This window comes from Myotis myotis, unplaced genomic scaffold (genome assembly GCF_014108235.1).
Source record: "Myotis myotis isolate mMyoMyo1 unplaced genomic scaffold, mMyoMyo1.p scaffold_m19_p_19, whole genome shotgun sequence".
In the NCBI taxonomy this organism is placed as follows: domain Eukaryota; kingdom Metazoa; phylum Chordata; class Mammalia; order Chiroptera; family Vespertilionidae; genus Myotis; species Myotis myotis.
The window spans coordinates 38,972,514-38,996,725 of record NW_023416323.1 but is presented as its reverse complement, the minus strand read 5'-3'; the positions used below and the strand labels follow the sequence as shown (position 1 = coordinate 38,996,725).

General features: G+C 54.4%; 1 long non-coding RNA gene across 1 annotated transcript in view; it reads right to left on the bottom strand.

Moving 5' to 3' along the window:
• The window catches only part of LOC118674621, a 121,843-nt gene that overhangs the window by 64,126 nt on the left and 33,505 nt on the right, over positions 1-24,212 (bottom strand). The window contains exon 2 of the long non-coding RNA XR_004973681.1: positions 22,302-22,447. This is a non-coding gene — a long non-coding RNA (uncharacterized LOC118674621). The remainder of the gene's footprint in view (positions 1-22,301; positions 22,448-24,212) is intronic.

Below are 24,212 nucleotides of genomic sequence, written 5' to 3'. Positions count from 1 at the left end.
AGCAAAAAAATGAAATAAACAGACCCCGGCAGGAGAGGAGGGAAAACCCACACGGCGGGCATAAATAGTGGTTAATTTAATCTCGTTTATGAAAAACGTCACATTGTCACCTCCGGGGGACGCGCCAGGCAACCTCTTAGAGGCGAGATGAATGATTGGAGGGGAGCCGGCGTCTCCCCTTGGAGAGGCCTGTTTATGCAGATCCAGGGAAATTCAAAACAGGCGGAAAAGGGGTGCTGGCCTTGGGTGGCTGGCGGTGTTCAGGCCGCTGGGCTGGGGGCGTTGGCATTTTTGCAAGAAAGTCGCCTCTCTCTCTCTCTCTCTCTCTCTCTCTCTCTCTCTCTCAATCAGGAACTTGTGCAAAAGTCTGGTTTAGCTGGGCTGGGGAAGCCAGCAGGGACTTTCTAAAAAAATAAAAATAAAAATGGGGGTGACAATGCTGCTTCCAGCGGGGTGTTTGTGAAGGAGCAGCGCACCCAGGGACGCCTGGGATTGGGGACATTGTCTGAGCGCGGCACTCAGCCCCCCCACCCCCCCTCAGCCGGCCATTGTCGAGGGGCCCCCTCGAGCCCCCGGCCTGAGCACCGGTTGTATTTTTCCCACTTTACATCCCTCAGAAAAGACATCAAAGCCCAGGGAGATGTGCTTTTTGCTTTGTGCGGTGTCTGATTCTCAACATGTGGCTTCCCGGGGCCAAACTTCGGCACCTTTTAACCTATTCTGTTCAGCTTAGGCCGGAGCTGTCTTTGAGCATTAGGGAAACTATAGTAACCGATAATCTGCCCGCGGCTGAAAGGAAGCTATGTATCTTGTCACACAAGAGCTGTCGGCCGGTCGCCGTCCCAGGCGAGACCCGGTAGGGGCTTCTGGCTTTCTCTCCTGGGGGCGCAGCCTGTGCCCCCACAAAGGCAGACGCACCCTCTGCCTTCCTGGCACCGAGGGCCCCCGTGCTCATGTTCACTTATATTGTAACCAACAAGGCATTGTTCCTGGCCACGCATCTGCATTTGATGATCTGTCACAAACGTTTTCATCAAGGCAGAAACGAGGCCCCTGAACAAAAGGGAGAGGGGGACAGTCCTTTGGTGCTGCCCAGAGGTGGGGCAGAGACTGGGAATTTTTTTAAAAAATTTTATTTTCTGGGTGGGATTTGGGGTTCTTTGGCCCATCGGGTCAAACCTGTTGCTCCACCAAAAAAACAAAACAAACAAACAAAAGGGCGAGGGGACCCCAAAGCAGGATAGTTGAAGATGCCATTACATGACAAATCCGGGCTGAGCAGCGCAGGGTGGGGTGTCTGCTGAGAGTATACATGCCAGGGCTTGACTCCAAGGGCTCGGATCCCATGTCTGCCTCTTACGAGCTGTGCAACCCCGAGCAAGTCTCTTGAGGTCTCTGAATGTCATGCTCCCTCGTGTTACGTGGGGATGGTGCACGCCCTACACGGAAGGCCGGTAGGAGGATTCGCTGGGCTACTCCCCAGGACCCTGCATACGGCAAGCACTCACAAGGGCTGGCTGCAGGAGTTATTTCATAGAGCAAGTCTCGCACCACAGGCCGCACAGGGGCAGGGGCAGGCAACTCCATGCCCAGGATCCCAGTGGATACATTGGAGCAGTAACCATTATCATCATTGGGTGACATTTTTATCCCTAGGCCCGCCCTGTTAAAGAAATACAGAAATAGAGGCTATTTCTTTAGCAGACATGACATAAACATGCAATAACGTAGAAGCCGATGGGAATACAGAATAACTGTCGAAATAACGAAGACAATACAGAAATGTCGAGCGTAGAAAGGGGAAGCTTTCAGAACCTCGCCCTCCTGAGCGGGCCCGGGACTGAGGTGAGGCAAGCATGGCATGCAGGGTGCAGAACGGAGGGAGTTCCCCTCTAGAGCCAGCCAAGTGCGGATTGCCCCGTGCCCCAGCCTCGAGTTCTTTTTCTCCCTTAAAAAAATAAAATAAAATCCCACCTCTTTTGTGTGCCTTGCGGTTATGGAATACAGAAATGACCAGTGACCATGCTCACCACTGGGGCGCACAGCCTGTCCGACGTCTTAAAAGCACTTCCATGGCACTAACAGCTCACATTTCATTGGCTGCCTGTTACGCGCCTGCGCTAAGACCCTCACTGCGCGCTGGCACAGTTAATCTTTGTAACAAGCACAGGAAGCTAGCTGGTGAGTCATCCCACGTTCAAGGAAACTGAGGCAGGAGTGAAGTTAAGTAACTTGTCCAAGTCATGAAGCTGGTATGTGAGCGTCCAGACCAGAACCCAGGCCACTTCCCAGAACCTGTGCTCCTGTAGGTGGGTTACAGATGCAAACAGGCATGTGCGCACACACACACACACACACACACACACACACACACACACACGCGCGCGCGCGCATTTTCAAAAAAACAGTTAAGAAGGCAGGGCCTAGGGCTGGGGACGGCAGTTTAACCAGCAACCCCTTCTGGTATTTCGATTTGCAAGGCTATGGAAACCACAGGCTGGCTAGACAGCTGTACACGATTCAGCCCACTGTGCGCTGAGGACCACAAGCGTAACCATCCCTGAGCTCTGGACAGGCAGCCCAGCACCCCTTCCCCAGTTCCACGGGGCAGACAGGAGCCAGACCTGTGATACCCCCCTGAGTGAGCCTGTACCCCCTCCCACCCCAATCCCAAATTCAATGACACCTCTTAGCATCCTTCTGCTCGCTCAGCGTCATCACTGAGCAGTTCTTGCTGCCTGAGGTGGGGGCAGATGGTGGCCTCATTCTAGCCTCTTCTTGCCCCTCACCCTGCTCTCCCGACCCCCGTCTTTGATTAAAGAAGAATCGCATCGTCTCTGAGACCCTAGAAGTCATCCGATCCAACTCCATGTGCTACAGAGGAGGAAGCTGGGCACAGAGAGGGTGAGTGACTTGTCCAAGGTCACAGGGCACAGAAGTAGCCAAACGAGGACAAGAAAGGGACCAGGGCTCTCCTGTCACACAAACAGCTGTCCACTCAGTGACAGGTTTAACTGGTAGCATCCACTGTCTCCCAGACACGGTGCTAAGCCCCCAAAGAAGTTAAGAGTCTCGTTCAGGAGATGAGCACGTACATTTTTAAAAAGAGAGAGAGAACGCTAATTAGTGATGTATTCATCAGCTTGGGCTGCCACAGCAAAATTCCAGATGGGGTACTTAGATGGGAAGCCCGAGATCAAGTTGCTGACCATTGGGTTCTGGGGAGGGCTCTCTTCCTGGTTTGCAGATGGCTACCTTCTCGCTGCGTCCACACACAGCCTTTTCTCAGTGTACGAGCATGGAAGAATCTCTCTCTCTCTCCCACCCCCTTCCTCCCTGTCTCTCATAAGGCTCTCAATTGTATAGGATTTCATTTAACCTTAATTATCTCCCGAAAGTCCTACCTCCAAATATAATCACATTAGAGGGCTGAGCTTCAACATTTAAATTGGGGGGGGGGAAGGAGGGGTCACACTGAATCAACAGCAGCCAGTCATAAATACAGGCTCCCCCGCCATGTGGAAATAGAGCGCGTCCCTGAAGCTGAAATGGCGTAAGGAGAAGCAGCAGTTACATTGCTCTCTATCTTTATTTTGAAAAGTGAACTCCCGGAAAGTGAGGGGTCCGTGTAGAGCAATTACAAGGACAGCTTGCATGTATCTGCCCTTCTCAGGTACCAGGCATGGTGCCAAGCACTTTATACACATTCTATCCTTTCACCCTCACAGCAACTGGAATCGCGCCCATTTTACAGATGAGTTAACTGAGGCCCTGGAGAGGTTAAGCCACTTGCTTAAGGACACGCAGACTGACTCCAGAGTGCACCCCCCATCACCCGGTTCTGGGGGGAGGTTGGGAAAAGCTTCAAGGGGGAGATGACCCCTGAGAGGAGTCCTGAGGGACCCCCCTCCCCTCCCCCGCCCCCCAGAGCAAGTGTGTGGGCCATACTCCCTCCCTCCGAATCGAAGGGCCGGTTGGTTATTTTCCCCAACCCATGTTTTCCTTTACAAAGTTACCCACGGCGGCCTGGCCGGGGGGGCAGGGGGGGGGGGGTACGTGCATGTGCAACCAAGTCCCTGGGCTCCGGGCTGCAGTCGCAGTGACCTAACACCGCCTGGCAACTGGCCGCCGTCTGCTTCTGACAGCTCGGCATATTTGGTCATTTACTGGGTGCCTGTGAAGATCAAATGGGTTCAGATTCTTCTCTTTAAGCAGCAGGGAAAAGGACATCAAAAAGGTGTACATTTCATTTCCCCAGTTTTGATGAAGTCAAGCATGAAATGAAATGTAATACCCTCAAGTGGCCGGGGTTTACACCATTGATGTCGTTACTTCTGCTTCAGGAGGCCCAGTCAGCCCGGGCCGGCGAACCAGCGGCCAGAGGGTTGGGGCGGCCAGATGGACGGCTTTACCGCCGCTGAAAAGGCAGCTTAGTGCCGGCCTCTTCCAGCCCCTGTGTGAAACGCCGGGCGGCCCCTCCCCTCCGGCTGGCCCTCCCGCGGCCCCGCCCCCCTCTCCCGGCCCCTCTCAGCCAGCTCCTGGGTGCCTGCCCACTGACCTACCCCACCCACCGACCTACCCCACCCACCGACCTACCCCACCCACCCACCTACCCCACCCCCCCACCCACCCACCCACCTACCCCACCCACCTACCCCACCCACCTACCCCACCCACCTACCCTACCCACCCACCTATCCTACCCACTGACCTACTCAACCCACCGACCAACTGTGGCTGCTCTGCCTGGGATCCCTGGGGCTGCAAGGGGCAAGATGGGGACCCCCATCCCCCCCACGCACACCCGGAGTGTCCCCTGGGGCAGGGTGGCCCCAGAGGGAGCTGGCATTCCGGGGAGGAGAGGAGGGCTGGCCCCGGACGGCTGCCTCCGGAGCTGGTTCATAACCAACCCTCGGTAGGGAAGCCCGGGACACCCCTGTGTGCCAGGCAGGGCCCTGGCTCTCTTCCTTCTAGAAAAATCCTCTGACATCGTTGGCTTGGAGCACCCAGGGGAAGTGGGAAGGCCGCTCTGGGCTCGGGAGCTGACCCTGGGACTGAGGAGACCCTGGGGTCAGGGTCAGGCGGGCTTTTTGCTGGCCGCAGCCATTTCCTCGTCAGGGCCCGGGGCACGTTTCCCGTCCGCACACCTGGTTGGAGCGGTGGCTTCCAAACACACAAGGGAACCCGCCAGATCGAGGTGTGACATGCGCGACGGACGATGGAGCGAGGTGGCGTCGCGGGGGCACACGGACTTGGATGGTCTCCTGGAATCCGAACAGGAACACATGGCGGGAGAGCGAAGGGGACGGCTTGCTCTCACGGGTGCGATTTTCTACAAACGCTCCCAGGAGGTGTTTTGGCCTGAGGACGGTTCTACTTCCTGGGAGAGTGGGAGCACTTCGCAGCGGTGCCGGGCGGTGCCAGGCGGTGCCAGGCGGTGCCAGGGAGGTGCCCAGTCCCACGCCTGGTGGCCTGGACGTGGGCTCCGCGCAGAGCCCTGCAGCCCCAGGTCTGACACCAAGCGTGGCCCTTCTTTGGCTTTTAAAGACCCCCCCCCCCCCCCCCCCCCAGACAATGCTTTCCAGAGGTGCTCGGGGAAGAACTTAATAGAACCCTTAATGCCGCTAACAAGCCTCCGCTATTGAATTGCATTAAGTAGATATTATGGGAGCACAAAGAGCTAAATAGCGCGACGTCACCCTCATTGGGCATGCGGCCCCGGCTGGGACCGTTTCATGGGCATCACCATTGTTCCTGGGCTCCCCAGGTTAGCTTTAAATTGCAAATGACACCCTGAAAGGAAAAGAACAGTGGTTTTTCCTCTCTCTCTCTCTCTCTCTCTCTCTCTCTCTCTCTCTCTCTCTCTCTCTCACAACAAGGCCCTCCCAGAAGGAAAATCATCGGAGGCCATAAGAAAGGGAAAGGCATTGTGGCCACGGCCGGACCGTGGCGAATGAAATACACCGCGGGCGCGGGAGCCGAAAGCTGCACGCGGGCTGCTCGCTGCCGATGCTCTGGAATGCGGGCCACATGAGAACATGAGCCACGCCAACTCCGCGCATTAAGAGGCCCGGGCTTGACACATTTCCCTTTGTCTGAGGCCAAACAGGCCGCGTGAGGGGGGTGGGGTGGGGGGAGAGAAGGAGAAGGAGAGGGAGGGGAGGATCTTACTGGATTGAAAAACAATATCCAGTACCCCGGCCGAACGGGAGGGAGCGTGCGCGGCCGGCACCCCCCCTAAGCCGGGCCCACGGAATCAATGGCCAGCCGGCGGCCGCCACTGGAAGTCTTATCACTTGCACACACAACAAACCGGTCTCCGTAGGATTGTTTGCAAACTGCCCCGCGCTTCAGCGACTGACATGAAGATGCTGGGAGCTGGAAACCTATTCCCAGGCAGAGGCCTCCGCTGTCACCTCGCGGGTGAATAATTGTGCCTTTTGCATACGCCTTGTCATCAGCAGCAGGAATGAGGGGCCCCAAGGACCGGGTGTTGAGCCAGTCGAGTAAATTAAAACACGGCTTAGAGCCAGTGTGATTGGGGATGACAAGCAGGGCGGGGGCAGCCGGGGACCCAGCCTAGCTGCCCATATGGTCCTCGGGCGGCCCCGGCCGGCCGCCCCCAGCCTGCTCCAGCTGCCCGGCTGGAGGGGGCCTTCAAGAGGCCGCCAGCCGTTTGCTGGGACTGGGAAAATGCTTTTCCTTCGTTGCCAGTTTCAGGGACACCACCAGCTGCTACTGGGAGGTACTGGGAGGAGGGCTCTGTGGTCATAGCCGCCCTCCCCCCGCCCCCGGCACGCAGCGGGAGGGAGGGCTGGTGCTGGGTGGGGTGCTCCGATGGGCAAGCCTTCCCCTTTTTGGTTACCCGTTTGAATTCAGAGAAGAGACTTTCTTGGCCATTAAAAGCGGGCTACAGGTGGCACCCCAGCCAACCCGGCTGCCAGGATCCTGGGTGAGGAGTCAGGGCTGCCTCGGGAACCGCGCTTAGTCACGCTGGTGCCTATGTAAGCGCCTACCCTGTTCGACAAGTTACGGCTTTATTTTCAGGACCGTGTGAATGGTTCGGGCAGACGGTACCCCGTGGAAGGTGCCCGGGAGCGACGACGAAGTAGGTCTGTGATCTAGTCCGCATTCCGTTCACCAAGCCATTGCGCCCCGGGAGCCAGCCGTGGCCCTGTGCTGATCACAACCTTGGTACAACTGTACGGGCAGGGCTGATCACCATCACCCCCAATTTACGGATGAGAAAACTGAGGCTCAGAGACGGTCCACAATTCGTCTACCGTCGCACAGCAAAGGGCTAGGCCTCCCACCCGGGTCTCCGAGTCCAGAGCCTGCCCCTCTCCACCCCTGCGTGGGAAGGAGAGGGGGAGGTTGGGGGGACTGGAAAGCGACCCCTCGCTCACCCAGAAGCGTTGCCAGCACGGACACACTAAAGGATGTGGCAGTGGTTCCTGGAATTGGGACAGATCGGGGAGGGGGGCGCTGGGGACCGGGGCAGAGGGAGGGAGGGGGTTGAAAATGCCACAAGTGGGCAAAGCGGGTGAACTCTGCAAGGTGGTGTGGGAGGGTCCCCCCCCCGATCAGATGTCTGCGCAATCCACACCAGAATCCGGCAGTGTCGGTGTGCACGGGCACACACTCACACACGCCCCGAGCACGGCCCTTCTGGAGTAAGCGCCATGGACAGCACGCTCACCTGCCCTCTACACGTCCAAGGGAGAGAGCGCATGCGTGGAGGAGCCCCAGCACCCAACAGGCACACATCGTGTCCCATTGACTTGACTCCCTCGTGACCTTTGACATCCAGCAAGACGAGAACGTGCCTGGCAAGAATGATGCTCTAGCCCTAACCGGTTTGGCTCAGCGGATAGAGCATCGGCCTGCGGACTGAAGGGTCCCAGGTTTGATTCCGGTCAAGGCCATGTACCTGGGTTGCGGGCACATCCCCAGTGGGGGGGCGTGCAAGAGGCAGCTGAATCGATGTTTCTCTCTCATCCATGTTTCTAACTCTCTATTCCTCTCCCTTCCTCTCTGTAAAAAAATCAATAAAATATATATTTTTTTAAAAAAAGATTGTTGCTCTAAGGAGGGTAAAGGTGGTGAAGGTGGCAAAGTGAACATTCATCTTTCAAATACTCAGCTATCATGCCCGGCCGGTGTGGCTCAGTGGTTGAGCTTCGACCTATGAACCAGGAGGTCACAGTTCCATTCTCGGTCAGGGCACATGCCTGGGTTGCGGGCTCCAGTCCCAGTGTGGGGCGTGCAGGAGGCAGCTGATCCATGATTCTCTCTCATCACTGATGTTTCTATCTCTCTCTCCCTCTCCCTTCCTCTCTGACATCCATACAAATATATAAAAAATATAAAATGATTTGGTGGTGGCTTTTGGTGTGTTGGGTGTTTTGTAAGGCCCTCGAGACTCTGGAAAATGAGATTTCATCTTCAAGTGTCAGGAAACGTAGGAAGATGAGTAAGTGGCGCTCGACTGATAACTCTGGGTGCTTCTGGGTCAGGGGCTTCTTTGAAGTGGGCTAGCCCCTCAGAGGTCCGCGTGCTAATCGTATGCAACACGTAGGCAGCCTTCCGTGTGCGGAGATTTGCATAAAGGATTAGGCCCCCCTGGCCCTCCAAACCACTCTCCGGGCTGAAAATGGGTGTGCTTGCTCTCAGATCCCCCACATTTCTTTGTGTGTTCCTTGAAGTCCGACTTAATCTCGCTTTCTTCGCCCGCACCTTCTCTCGCTAAACCTCCGGGGCCCTGGCTCGAGAGCCCTGATCATTCCGCTCCCCAGCGGAGGGCGGCTTTCCCTTCATTAATTTCTCTAAGAAGATTACCCAGGGCTTGTTTGTTGTTGTTGAAGCAACTAATTTCCCTAAAGCTCTTTGTTTTTCCAACTGGTTTACACTTTAATGCCCTTGATTGAATTTCAACAACCAGGGATCCACTGGACCAACCAACTCTCTTTTAAGAAGAAAACAGGAAGCCAGAACTTGGTGCAAAAGTGTTTTCACTACAGGCCCTGCTTTAAAGATTATATATCCAGCCAGGGAGACGGTTTTCAAAGGGATGTGTCCTAATTAGCATACCATTCGGGCCTGTCTCCTTCCTAAAGTCAAGGTGACCTTCAGTGGAGAGGAATTTCTCTAAATTGCTACAGCGAGGAGATGGGAAAGGTAACCTCCCACAGTACCTTGTCTCAGCAGAGGGGTTTTAAAACTTTGGCTTATGTTTCCTTCCCTTCCTTCCTTCCTTCCTTCCTTCCTTCCTTCCTTCCTTCCTTCCTTCCTTCCTTCCCTTTCTCTCTCTCTTCCCTCCTTCCTTCCTTCCTTCCTTCCTTCCTTCCTTCCTTCCTTCCTTCCTTCCTCCCTTTCTCTCTCTCTCCCTTCCTTCCTTCCTTCCTTCCTTCCTTCCCTTTCTCTCTCTCTTCCCTCCTTCCTTCCTTCCTTCCTTCCTTCCTTCCTTCCTTCCTTCCTTCCTTCCTTCCTTCCTTCCTTCCTTTGTTCCCTTTCTCTCTCTCTTCCCTCCTTCCTTCCTTCCTTCCTTCCTTCCTTCCTTCCTTCCTTCCTTCCTCCCTCCCTCCCTCCCTCCCTCTTTCCTTCCTTCCTTCCTCTTTCTCTCTTTCTTTCTCTCTCTCTTTCTTAGTTTTTCCTTTCTTTCTACTATTTCTTTCTTTAAGAGTCTAGGGAGGGTGCAGAACGGCAGGCGGTTTCCAAGAACGCTGATACATACGTTTGAAAGCGATCCAAAAGCGGAGTGTGATCTTCTTTGGGAATTCCTGTTTACCAGCGCCACTGCGTGGAAGCTCAGTGGTGACCCCCTTCCCTGGGACCCTCACCCACTCACACCTTTGTGCCCGTGAACCGCCACCGCTGGTCTGTTTGATTAGCAGGGACACTGGTGCTTTCGCAAGGGATGCCTCTCTTCACTGGAGAGGCCGCCACTGTCACCCACCCCGAGGGCACCGGCCTGGCCGCTGATGGCTGAGTTTGGTCCCAAGTGTCTGCCTGCAGCATCTTGAAGACTGACGGCTGAACCTTCTAAGCCTAACGTGCTATTGAGATTCTGCACTTTGTCAGAAGAAAGGAGACTGTGGAGGGACTGGCTGCTGTGCCCTGTGGTGGGTGGGGCTCAGCGTGGCCTCTACCTGGGGGTCTGGGGGCTCATGACACCGAGAGGCTGAGTTCCTGGGAGCCCTGTCTGAAGGCAGGATCTGGGAGGCCCCGTGCTGTTCCGTGGAAGGCCTGTGAGCCCACACGGGGCGGCCCGATGGTAAATCCCGGGAACAATGGCCGAGTTGTTGTGCCTCCTACATGCAGAGTAACCCACACGGAGCACCACCCACCGGGAGAGACTGTAAATGAGGAATTCAAGCCATCCAAAGGCCCCGCCTCCAGCCCCTCCGTGGGGAAGACGGGCAGGAAGAACTGTAACCAGAGAATCCAATAAAAACACGAAATATGCAGCTTTATGTCCTGTTAACCTCGAGATTTAGCGGCGGGGCTCCGCTGGGCAGGGCCTGGGAGGGTTTTAAAGTCTTGGGAGCCCTCGGTTCCACGCGGTGATGCATTTGGGGACCAGATTCCTTTGCAAAGCACGGGACATGGACGGAGCCGAGGATTGTTGTTAACCCATTGCCATAGGAGGGACCCCACATTGCAAGGGTGGCACAACATGGATTCCAAGTGGGTGACCTTCGGCCTACCAGGAGATACCCCAAAAGAGATGGCAGGAGCCTTCAGAATCTTAAATGGCCAGAATGTGAGCAGCGTCCGGAGCAACTTGTCGAGTCTCAACAGGCAGCGCCTGGGAATGCATACATTTAAAAAGTGCCTGAGCCCTAGCTGGTTTGGCTCAGTGGATACAGCGTTGGCCTGTGGAGTGAAGGGTCTCGGGTTTGATTCCGGTCAAGGGCACATGCCCAGGTTGTGGGCTCCATCCCAGTAGGGGGCGTGCAGGAGGCAGCCGATCAATGATTCTCTCTTATTGATGTTTCTAACTCTCTCTCCCTCTCTCTTCCTCTCTGAAATCAAGAAAAGTATATTTTAAAATAAATAAATAAAATAAAAAGCGCCTAAATCCAAGGGTTTGAGAAGAATAACCTCAAGCAGTTTGAAATCTATCTGCGGTGATTGTCATTAATCGACACATTGAGAACATCCAATTGAGGGAATTTTTGTTTCTTTGGGGCAGAAATCACACACTCAGATTTTTAAATTATTATTATTATATATATATTTTTTAAAGAAATGCATCCTGGTCATTTTGGTCCTCCTGTGACTTCGCTGAAGATTCCTAGGCAAACAACAGCCTATTGTGCACACTCATATAATTTAATGAACATGAATGTGCTCAATCTCTCAAAAACTGCACCAGCGCCCGGCTATCGATCTGACACTTACCCAGGCGTGTCTTCTTGTCCACATGCTTTAATCATCTAATTTTAAAAGGGGATTCTTCTTAGGGGATAGCTGAGTTTGACCCTTACAACTCCTGCGACCTACAGTCGCGTTGGGCCTAATACAATGAGGGGCAGGCTAGCCTGTGCCTGTTTTTTTGTTGTTTGTTTGTGTGTGTGTTTTTGTTTGTTTTTATTGTTGTTGTTTTATCCTCACCCAAGGATATTTTTCCATTGGCTTTTAGAGAGAGCAGGAGAGGGAACGACAGAGAGAAACATCGATGTGCGAGACACACACTGATTGGTTGCCTCCTGCACGCACCCTGACCAGGGCCCCGGGGCTGGGGAGGAGCCTGAAATCCAGGAATGTGCCCTTGACCGGAATTGAACTGGGGACCCTTCGGTCCACAGGCCGACGCTCTGTCTACTGAGCCACACTGGCTCGGGCAAGCCTGTGCCTGGTTTTATGAGGAAGTGGGAGGGAGGGAGGCATCATTCCTTAACGATGACGAACTCTAGGAAGAGTCGTGTGTCCTGGAGCTGTCGTGAATATTAAAAGAAGGGCTGCCATCCACCCTATTAGATTCCATGTGTATGAGGTGGGGAGTGGCAACCAGTAGCAGAATCCTGTGTGAGAACCAGAAATCTCTTATTTGGGCAACAGAAGACAGGTGTACCAGGAATCCTATTATTCCTCTTCTTCTTATTCCTCGGGGATGAACGACCGAGTTCTGAAGGTCACCGTTACCTGCGCGCATCTTCGCCCAGCCCCAATCTCCTGTCGGCGCCGTGGCTCTCGGCATCTCACCACCCTTCTCTCTGGGCCAGCATCAAAACCCGCTCCTTCCCACACCCTCACTGTGATCCAGCTAAGCCGACGCCACATGAAAAGTGACCGCCGCCTGGGCAGGGTTTGACATCGCACCCTGAGCCTGAATAAGCAAATGGGCAAGTGCGTCTCGGGGTCACGCTCCAGAGTCACGGTGATGACCCAGGAAGTCATTTTCGATGACAGAGATGACAGATGTATTAACACAGGCCCTGGATAAATACATCTGTGAAAGTTGCATTACAAATGCACAGGGTCATTGTCTGCCCCAGGCACCCTCCTTCCTCCTGCCCCCGCCACCACCAACACCCCTACACACCCCACTGTAAGAAAGAAGGTGAGACAGACTGCGATGCTGACTTTACGTTTCTAACACTCCGCTGAAGAGCCTGAGTTCACCCTGCTTCATGGGGCGGTAAGGAGGTTGCGGGACCTTTGAGTGTTCCTGATATTGCTATTAGTGGAGAACAGTGGCAACTTTCTCAAGCTTGGCAACGTCATATTTACTAACATCATATTTAAAAGAATCCTTATGGATAAAAATCAGTAATAATACTACTTTTAAAATGTATCTTATGCCCAGGCCACACCCCTAGCCCATTACACCAGAAGTCCTAGGGGTGGCACCCAGGTATCCCAGGTTTTTTGGTGTGTGTTTTTTTTAAATATATTTTTCAGAGATCCAGGGAGAGGGAGAGAGAGAGAGAAAAACATCAATGATGGGAGAGAATCATGGATCGGCTGCCTCCTGCAAGCCTTTCCACCCAGGACCGAGCCCGCAACCCAGGCAAGTGCCCTGACCAGGAATCGAACCGTGACCTCCTGGTTCACGAGTAGACGCTCAACCCCTGGGCCACGCCGGCCGAGCCAGGCATCCGAGTTTTTTAAAACTCCCCAGCTGGTTCCATGCAGCCAAGTTGGAGACCCCACCAGTGGCTGAAGGGACATGCTGAGACAGGATGCTGGAGGGGACATTTTTACTGTATAACTTCAAGGTATGCTGGCGAGGCGGCAGCTCTCCAGAAACAAAGTCATAGTCATCAGCTAAAGGTGTCACCATGTAACAGCCTAATTACACCACTGCCGCGGAGGCTGACACGTTCGCACGGGAGCCTCCTGCCGCCCCGGCCGGGGGTTTGTGTTCCTCATTCTGGGGGCCCTCTCCCCGCCCTCCCTCTATTGAACTCGCTGGCGCCGGGGCTGCCCTTTATCTCCTATTTAAAACACAAGCAATGACTGAAATTCATTTTCAATTTATTTTCCAATCATACGAAAGGAGGAGAGAGGAAGATTATTCTATTGAATCTTCTCCGGGCCGGCAACGGGGTGGGCAGGCTTGTTCTGGATGCGTGGCAGAGAGCTCCCCGAGTGTCTGCAGGGAGCAGAGTTAATCGAATAAACTAATCTCGGCTTGGAGATTAACTCCGAGCTGCGGGACTGGGGTGAGGCGGAATGCAAATGGCAGGGCCGAGGTGCCGGAGGCAGGTCTGACTCTTGTCCGGCCGCTGCCCCGACGCCGGACCCCTCAGCTCGGTTCTGGTTCTGGAATTTGGGGCGTGTGATGGAGATGTGGCAACGCCCGTGTGCTGCCTGCAGAGCAGCTTCCGGGAGGATGTGTGGTGCTTTCTTGGCTTTTCCAGGGGCCGGGCTGCAGCCCTGGGAGGCCAGACGGGCCCCAGAGGCAGGGAGCCCGGGCTGTGGAGGCAAATGCTACCTGCGGGCGAGGATTTGGGCCACAGCTGTCCCCGATGGTGGCCACACCACCTGACTTGGCCCACGGGCGCCATGGGGGTGGGGGTGAGGACAGTTGTCTGAACACAGCTCCCATCCGATCTGATCCTTCCCGGGGTCCAGGAGGAGGCTGCGGCCCGAGGGTGGGAGGGGGTGGCCCCGGGGTCTCAGGGCCCGGGGGGCAGGGGACTGCCTGCCCAGGGATGGCTGTCTCCTGGTTCTGGGAGAATCAATCTGAATGCTGGTCTCTGGAATCCGCCTGCCCCTGCAACCCCAGCCCGGGGGGGGGGGGTGTGAGAGGGGGGTCCGAGCCCCTCACCCTGACAGCAGAGGCCGTGGGAAATGACAGCCAGGTCCCCGAGGGCTGCATCTGCCTTCCCCACTCAGCACTGAGCCAGTCACGGCTCATTCTTTTATTCCACGAGGAAAATCAGGGCACGCGCCAAGGTGAGGGCACCTAGCATCGCTGTGAGTGGCCCCTCACCACCACCTCCCGGGACACCAGCCCAGTCTTGGGCCCTCACCTCTCACCAACACCCTCAGGGTCTCTAATGTGAGGGAACCGTTTTGTGCAGAATGGCTGCCGGGGGAAGCATCACCAGGCTGGGCACGCTGTGCTCCAGCCGCCAACATGCCTTCATGTTGAGATGTAACAACGAACTTCTATTCTGCCTACTATGGGCCTTGGGCAAACTATGCCTTCATCCCCGATCCTCAATTTCCACATCTGTAAAATGGGGGAGAGTGCGTAAACCTTCCTCATAGAGCTGTTGAGAGCCCAGTGACTGGATGCTCAGCAAGAGGCCTGAGCCCCTCACGGTGACCTGGGCTGTCAGAGAGAGAGGGGCCTTAGTGCAAAGAAGTGAGGCAGGGGAGCCCGTGTTCTCAAACGCCCCTCCCTGGTGACACTTCGGCTCAAGTGAGATCCCACGGGCCTGGCCTGCCCCTCACGACTGAGCCAGAAGATGCGAGGATTTGTCTTTGAGCCTCGGATACCCTCGGGTGTGGTGTTTCAAGGGAAAAAGAAAACCCAACAATGACTCTGAATGTTCACTGCAGCCTCTTTCAAGTCCCAACGCCAATGGCACCTCTTCCAGGAAACTGTCCCAGACTCCCCCGGGGTGGGCCTCTGTCTCCACCCGCCCCCCCACCCCATCCCATTCTGACCAGAATGTAAACTCCACTGCCCTGGCCCCCAGGTGGAGACTATTTTGATTCAAGCCAGCATCTCCCTTTCCCCCGCCTCTGGTCGCTGAGGTGCCGGCCCATGGGAGTGTGTCATACATGTCTCTGGACCAACGCCGACAGCAGGATCCCACTTTCACAACAAGCCCCCGATCAGCGGGTGCCCCTTCCCAGCCGCCCCCTCAGCTGCATGACGGGGGACCTGGATTTCTCTACAGCTGAACTAATGTGTCCTCTCCAGCCCCGAGTCTGCCCCAGAGCAGGAAGGCTGACTCGGCGAACAGAGATAAGCGCCGTCCAGATCGCTTCCCTTCTGCCCCTTTGGATCAAGAATCCGGGCAAATGCAGGGGCTCCCCTTCCAGCTCTTCTCCTTTTCTCGCCAAGATCGGGGTACGTTCTGGCAGCCAGGGGGCCCTGCCAAGCAACCAGGCTGCAGGAGAGGCCTCGGGTCCGTCCTTATCAGTAGCTGCCCATGCTGGGGCCTGCCACTGGCCATGGGTCATCGCAGCCAAGCCTGGCAGCCCCCGTGGACGTGAACTTGTCTTCCCCTGGCCTGCACACAGAGACGTGGCAGTCATTTAAATGGCACTGGGGATTCTGCCCTCCTGAAGAGTGTGGGTAGCAGAGGGAAAATAGGGCTCTGTTTTTACTCAGTAGGTCTTTTCTTACATAGTTTTAAGAATATGAATATCTGTCCATCTGTCCATCCATCATCATCTATCAACTATCTATCTATCATCTATCAATCGTCTACCTACCTACCTACCTGTCTATCCATTATCTATCTACTGCCTTTCTATCATCTATCTATCTATCATCTGAGACTTAGCCTCTGAACCAGAGGTTCTCAACCTGTGGGTCGCGACCCCTTTGGGGTTGAACAACCCTTTCACAGGGGTCGCCTAAGACCATCGGAAAACACATATATAATTACATATTGTTTTTGTGATTAATCACTATGATTTCATTATGTTCAATTTGTAACAATGAAATTGGGAGTCACCACAACATGAGGAACTGTGTTAAAGGGTCGGGGCACTAGGAAGGTTGAGAACCACTGCTCTAGACACAAAGCAACTGCTTCACTGGACTCTCGCCCCGAGTGACTGGTGATCTTTTCCAACTCTTATAACATTTGGAAACATCTCTAAGCGTCCTCTCTTTACTTACCACCCCGCCTGAGCTTCTTTGCAATAAGGCCCCTCTCTCCCTTACAGCTCACGTCGCTGTGAGGGGCTCAGGCCCCTTGCTGAGCATCCACGGTCACTGAGCTCTCAACAGCTCTATGAGGAGTGTTTACGCACGATCCCATTTTACAGATGTGGAAACTGAGGATCAGGGAGGGAGGTCACGTAGTGTGTCCAAGGCCCACAGTTGGTAGAACAGAAAGAAGTTCATTGCTACGTCTCAACGTGAAGGGCATGTTGGCAGCTGGAACACAGCGTGCCCAGCCTGGTGATCCTCCCCCAGGCAGCCATTCTGCATGAAATGGTTCTCTGAGGGGCACCCTCAGCCCCTCACACACTCGCATGAAAGACCCGGTGTCCTTTGTGAGTTTCCTCGTCTTTCCTTTGATCACCGGTGTCCATCCCAGTTCCACTCTGCCCAGCCAGATGCTCAGTGGCCTGCCTGGGTCACATGGGATCCCCAGACCCAGGGACAGCCGCTGCTACGCTGTAGCCGTGCACCTAACATCTCTTGGATGCAGCCCATGGCCCCTCCAGTCCCCGTGCCTCCAGCTAATCAGTTCTCCCGCAGTTGAGAGCCTGTCTCCATTGCCCAGATCCCCTTGTGGCTCTTCACTGACCCGCAGAATAAAAGCTGTGCCCTTCCCTCTTGCATCGCCCATCCCTGCGGTCCACCTGGAACCTAAGGCAGCCAGAAGGCTGTGGCTCCCTAACCTCCCCTGGCAAGGACGCGCCCCCTGTAGCTCACTTCTGGCGCGTGCACGCATAGCTTCCTTCTTGGGAAATACGGCGTAAACCTTGTTGGTTTCAACATGTGGCACCTGCATCCGGAGGCTCTTGGCTTTGTGGCTCCCTTGTCCCCACCTCTCCGTACCCCCAGTCAGTTCCCAGAGGAAAGAGCTGGCTACCGTCGCATCTCCTGCAAGACCGGCCTTGTGCCGTCAGGGAGCTGACATCCGCTCTAGGGCATCTCCTACCGGGAGGGTCCCGGACACCCCACCCCACTCAGAGGAAAGCAATGATACCTGATTCCCAGCGGCAGTGCTGGCTGGGAAAGGACCCCTGGGGGCCAGGGGTAGCAGGCAGTCCCACAGGGTGTGGCCCAACTGGTGACGGGCCAGCTGGAGAAAGAGGGGTCTGCACAGTCGCCCCACGGTAGCCATTCACACATGCCCTGCCATCAGCTTATCGGGCCCACCTTCCTTAGCGTTTATCACGGGTACGAGTTATGACTGGTATCCACCGTCCTCCCCCCAGCTTCCCCCCCCCCCTCGGCCCCCAGTCCCAGCCCCAGATGCTCCCCCGGGACAAGCAGCCTTCTGCTGCAGGGTTTCGGGTCTGGGAGTCGCAACAATGAGGCCTCCAAGTTCACCGGCCTCGTTGGCACTGCTTTTGGAGAAACCCAACAGATGGGCCCTAATTGCAGGCCTGTTGTGGGGACATTGTTAACAAACACACAAGGAGCCGTGCACAGGGCTTTTTGGAACCGAATGCGATTTGGCAGCTGGGGACGGCGGTCTAATTACCGACATCTGAGTTTCTTGTTTAATGAAGGGGGATGTGGAGCACGGCCCTGCTGGAGGCAGCGGGTGAGAGAGAGATGCCAGGGCGTGAGGACGCGGGTGCGGTGGCCAGGTGTCTCCGCATCGGCCGGGGCCTCCCTCCTTTCTCCCCGGGACCCAGACATCGCTTTTAGGGGAGAGGATGGGAGTCCTGGCATCCTGAGGCGCCAACCACAGACTGTTAGAGAAGCGCGTAGTCGGGGCCCATGGGTCCATCGTATTTACTATGCTTTTCTTCTTAAATCGTCAAGTTGACACTCTAGGAAAATGTATCCTGTTTAACATGTGACTTCCCATGGCCCCTGCACAGGCTCCTTCGCCTTGAAATACGCATGCCCAAGTGTCCAGGTTCATCCCTTTGATGTGATAGTTGTTCAGCCTTATCAGGACTTGCTTTGTCCAAGTATTATTTTAAGCATCTTCCCTGTTAGCTCATGTTATCCTTCTTTCTAAATGATTTTAACATTTTCTTTGTTTTCCAGCTTTATTGGATCTGATTAAAGAATAAATATTGTATCTATGTAGGCGGTGCCATGTCATGATGGGATACATTGTGAAGTAATGACCACAACCAAGTGAATTACACAACTGTCACCTCACACGGTTACCCTACCGCGTGGGAGAGCCCTTAGGATCTATTCTCTTAGCAAATCTCAAGCACACAGAAGAGTATTATCTATATATATAAAAGCCTAAGCAGCCGTTACAACCAAACGACCAGAACGACCGGTTGACCACTTGCTATGACACGCAATGACCACCAGGGAGCAGACGCTCAATGCAGGAGCTGCCCCCTGGTGGTTAGTGCGCTCCCACAGCCAACCTCCCATGGTCCCTCCCCGTGGCTGGCCAACCTCCCACAGTCCCTCCCCTGTCTCTCCCCCACCCCTGGCCTGCAGGCCCCAATTGGCCTGGCCCTGATCGGCCCTGATCGCCGGCCAGGCCTAGGGACCCCACCCATGCACGAATTCATGCACCAGGCCTCTAGTTAAGTATAATCTTCATGCTGTCGATCAGATCCCCAGAATGTACTCATCCTACACCTGAATGTGTGTAGCCCTTGATCAACATCGTCCCATTCCCCTCATTCCTCATTGAATCCTTTCATAGCCCTAAGAGCTGGAGACCATTCTTAGTTCCAGTTTACAGATGAGAAGACTGAGGCTCACAGGGGCCAGGGCCAGGTCACCTGTTGGGGAGAAGGTGGCCTCGTGTGAGGTTGTGGCTCAGGCTGGCTGGTTTGATGTCAACAGCCGGCCTCCGGGAGGGGCTTGCTGAGTCCCAGGCCCCGTGCTCTGCAGGCCTGACCTCATCTACTGAAGTCTCACAATAAGTTGGTGAGGCAGAGGCCGTCATTATCTCTGAGGCTGGACACTGGCCTTGGAAAGATTGAGTAACTTGCTCAGCGCACGAAGCTGGCCCTGGGCTGAGCTGAGGTTTGAACCCAAGTGCTTTACGGGAGCCCCGCTGTCCTGCCTCTCTAGGGGAGGCCCTGGCGTGCAGGCCCACTGCAGGGGTCCGGCGCTTGTGTTTTGGGCCCTTGACCGTCTGGTCACAGTGTCCACTCAGGAGGTCCCTGGAAGAAGCTCCTCTTGGGTGTCAAGACCAGGGAACAGCGAATCATCGTGGTGGGATCCAACTGTTGTCACAGCCTGGACACCGTGACACCTATCCAACCAGCTTCCCGCAGGCTGGCCCATGGCCCTCGGGAAGCCTGGGGAAGCTTCCCTGGTCTGCCTCTTATAGTCGTTACAAAGCCACGTGGGTGGGGCCCTAACCCAACAGGACTGGTGCCCTTATGATAAAAGGAGATTAGGACACAGACATGCACGGAGGAGGGAAGAGCATGTGAGGTCACGGGGAGAGGCGGCCTCATGCAAGCCAAGGAGCGAGGCCTCAGAAGAAACCAACCTTCCCACACCCAAGCCTCGATCTCGGACTTCCCGCCTCCGGGTGGCGAGAGCCAGTCTCTGTGGTGGAAGCCGCCAGTCTGCGGTCCTCTGTTACGGAGGCCCGAGCAGACGCACAGATTTTGTTAGAGACGCAGACTCGATGTGAGGAATTGCAACAACATCGTAAATGGTGTTTTTCTAGAGGCATGAAAAACGGGGACAATTATGCCATCGACGTGACGCACCTAGAGATGGGGTGAGGAGCCCAGCTCTCCGACGGGGCAGAGGGAGCAATGGCGGCTTGGAGGTCGGACGCTTGGCTGTCCTCCCCGCTTTGCCCTCTCGGGGCCTGGGCATCCCCGTCTGCGTGCGAGGGGCCTGGACCAGGTGCGGCTGTGTTTCCTCCTGGCTCTCACAGCCAAGAACCAAACCTGGAGCCCAGCCCCCGCCCACACGTCCCTCGTGCAGTTCGAAGTGAGATCGGGACTTGCCCGCTGGGCACCCCTGGGAGTGGACTCCCGCCCACAGTCCCCCCAGAGCCGCTGCCGCCCCAGGTGCAGCGCGCACCTCACCTCCCGGGGAACAGCGGCTCACCCAGAGGCTCTGCACCAAAGCCCCCACGAAAGGAAAAGGCAACAGTGACATCTTTCCTGTTATCTCCCCGCCTGGCCCCTCCCCCTTGGAGGGAGCTTTAATGAGTATGGATTTGGGGGAGCTTTGCCTGCAGCCTTTGGAGAATTTGGCTGACAGTCAGGATAAGAAGGGAAAACTCAGACAAGTAAGAATTAATGAAATCCCAGCAAAAAATAGCTATTAAAGGCGGAAGGGGGGGTTAGCTAGGGAGAGGGGAGATAACAGGGGATCCTCGGCAAATCTGGAAACGCGTCCACTCGCGGGGTGACCGCGGGGGGGAAATGAGCACAGGGCTGTGAAGACACCCCTCCCCCCAGGACCTGGCAGAACCCTTACCCCTGGGAAACGGTGGGCAGAGGAGCTCAAGCAGCCACAACCTTTGAAAGAGCAATGAATGGATGTCACAGACCAGCTGACAATAAATAGATAAACCCTCCCATAGTAATAATAGTAACATCAACAACAATTTTCCCCCTTCACCTCTGCCAGGCACTGATCTGCGTATTTCATTGAATCCTCACAAAAGTCCTCGGAGGTAAATAGGGAAGAACTGTTATCACTATGTCGACAGACGTGGCAATTGACAGACGGGGAGATGGACTGTCTTGCCCCGAGCCTGGCAGCCAATAAGTACAGCGCTGCCCTGAACGTGGGCAGGCCGTGACCGACGCCCAGGATCCTAGCTGCTTTTGCCGCCCCGCGCCTCCACAGTTCCCGGAGCCCACTGTCTGAGAGAGAAGGAAATGGCTCAGGTTACAGATGGGGAAACTGAGGCCTGGGGAGGGGCTTCCGGTAACACCGGGGTCTTCAGTCTATTCGGAGTGCCGTACTCTTTCATCATCTCTGCCTACCTGGGGACTTCGACGTATCTGCCCAGACTCTGCGCAAATGTCACCTCGTCTATGGCCCTTCCACACGCCCCACAGGCAAGTCAGCTTCTCCCTCATGGGGCTCCCACAGAAGCCAACACGTGTCCTTGCTTATCAGATGCTCTCAGTAGTTCCGTTTCAGAATTCTTTAAAGAGAATTCTGAACCAATAAAAAATACCCAGGTTCCCATGAACTAGAAGTTATGTTTGTTAAAATGGTGCCATATTCATCATCCCGCACCTTTTTTCAACCAAAGCACGGAACTCCAACAGGAATGAAAATGTTCAGTTTTTTGAAACAATTAAAAGTCACAGCACATTACGGAGGAAGTTAAAGTGTTTCCCCGACAGCCTGCTTTCCCTTCTTCTCCACCGGTAGGTGTGCGTGTGACATACAGCACACATTGCATAGGAAACAATATGCAGTTGAACAAAAGATTGATAACCATTGATGACAAAACACAGAGCGTCGCTGGTACCCAGAGGCTCCCTGCGCTGCCCCCTCCCGCCCCGCTCCCCCGGTCCTAACCCTCCCCTTGTTCCCCCTGTCGGTTCCGAGACAGCACCCTTTAGCTCTCCTTGATGTTGGACTTGGTCTGAATGGAATCATTTGGTAAACATTGTGCGTGTGTCTCATTGTATGGGCTTGATGTTGCGACTATGAAATGCTGTTGCATTTATGATATGCCCTTAAGAGACACAATTCAATGCATCTGTGTTTGGGGCCTTTGGTGTGCTTCCAGTTTGCAGCAACGAGAACCCGGAGGCAGCTGTGTCTCTGCGTGTAGCATGTTCAGTGTGCATGTCTGCTAGGACGCATGCCTCGTGGAAGAATCTCTAGGTCAGAGGACGTGTGCAACTCCAGTTCCACCGGATAACGCATCATTGTTTCCCGAGAGCCTGGACTCTTCACCGTAATATCCAACTGCCTTACCAAAAGCGTATCTCAAGGGGAGATGTGGGCTTTTTAGAAGGGAAAATTAGGAACCCAGGGAGCGGATGGCATCACCTACCGAGGCCGGGAATGCAAGCGTCTGTCTGCTGTGGTATCCGTCTCCCACACGCAGGCTCTGGACCCTGGAAATAGCTGAAATCAGCTGCCCCGAGGGTTGCACGCGACGCCTCGCGCCTGTCCCGCTCGCCACCTGGACGGCACCTGCTGACGAAGCAGAAGGAGAGATGTGAGCAGCGATTGTGACTTTATCTCCCGACTGCTTCATTACATCGTAGCCGGAGCCGCACCGGCGGGCGAGCGGTCACAGGGAGGTGGCTCAGCACTCCCGATGCGGCCGGAGCTGCACTGGGTGGCCCTACCTCAGTTTCCCTTTCACTTTATACAGGGTTCCTAGGGCCTGAAATGACCGCCATGAGCCCCTCCCCGTGTCTCCTCAGGGGTCACTCTGGTTCGCACGCCTTCCACCTCTATCCACAAGACCCTCCGTGGACCCCACGAGGGGCTCTCTGAATAACCAGCAGGCCCCTTCATTATTCTGCCCAATATGCCAGCGAGGGCTGTTTACAAATCCAAGGATTCTCTTGCCAAATGTACAGCCTGCTCCCTGGGCTTTCATGTTATAATGAAATGAAGACCGAGCAAGACATCTTAATATCCTCTTCTGCTAGAAAGTGGGTTTTTTATTCCCCTCTCCCTCTCTCTTAATAGATAAATTAATATCATCAAACATTCCGAAAAGAGCCTTTATGAAAACATCTCTCTTGCCAAGAAGAAGGAAAAAAAAAAAAAGGTTTATTATAAAACTGGAGAAAATTGTTTCAACTTGTGAGAAAGCCCATCCTCCGCCGTGAACGCGGCTCCCCGTCCTTCCCCCCTTCAATTAATTTCACACTAATCCATTTCTTTCTCAGGCGCTGGGGCGAAGGCGTGCGGAGTGAGTGATGAAGACGAGGGGGCCGCGGAGGTGTTGGGCTCTGTAATTTCATCCTTGAATTTGGTGATTACTAACAGGACAACTTTTTTAATTTGCTCTTTTGTCTGGATTCCCTGGCTGGCAATCTGCTTGGTGAGCTTGGCTTTTTAATCAATCACCTAGATAATCAAATGTCACTGGCTATCTGCTCCGTGTAATTACTTTTGCAATTAAAAATCAACCTCAAGTTGCCTCATCTAATTAGAGGGATGGGCAGATTTTCATCGAGATTGATTTTTTAATAAATATTGACTTAAAATGCCATAATCTCATCATATTCTTTCATTTTCTTTGTACCAAAAATCAAACAAATGGAAGAATTAGCAAGCAGGAGGAATCGCGGGACTTCAAACGCTTCTGCCGGTGGAGAGACACACACAAAAACTACGCTGCACAGAAGCCCGGCTTATCTCGCCGGGTAACAACACTCAATGGCGTCCACCTTTTATTGGGAAAAAAAGAACAAAGCCATTCAACGATTATATTTCACACGGACATTGTTGCAAGCCCACCATCCTAAGAGCTTCTAAATTTCATTCATGGTGCTGCCGGCGACAAGCCTTTCCATTAATGTTATTATTGCTTTGAAAGCAATCCCGTCCATGCTAAAGAATTCTTAGCATTAGCAAAGAAGTGCCTACATGCTTCCTCTTGGAAAGATCGGCACCGTGAGTTTTCTTAAACGCACGAGACAAGATCTATGGGCAGATGGTCTTCTCGGCTTTGCCGTCTTGTATCTGTTATGTATTGTAATTAAAGCTCTGTCAATAACACAGTCCGCTGGTTTTTGGTTGTAGTGGCTGGTGTTGGACATGGAAAAGCCACAGTCTGGTAAGGGATTACCGGCAGGAAAAGAACACACTTTTCTCCGAGAACAATTGTCCTAAGATGAAATGTAATGGTATCTTGCCTGCCTGTTTAAAAAAATAAAAAATAAAAAATAAAAAAAAAAGATCATGTCGGTGACCCCGACAGAATTCCATTTAAACCTCAGCT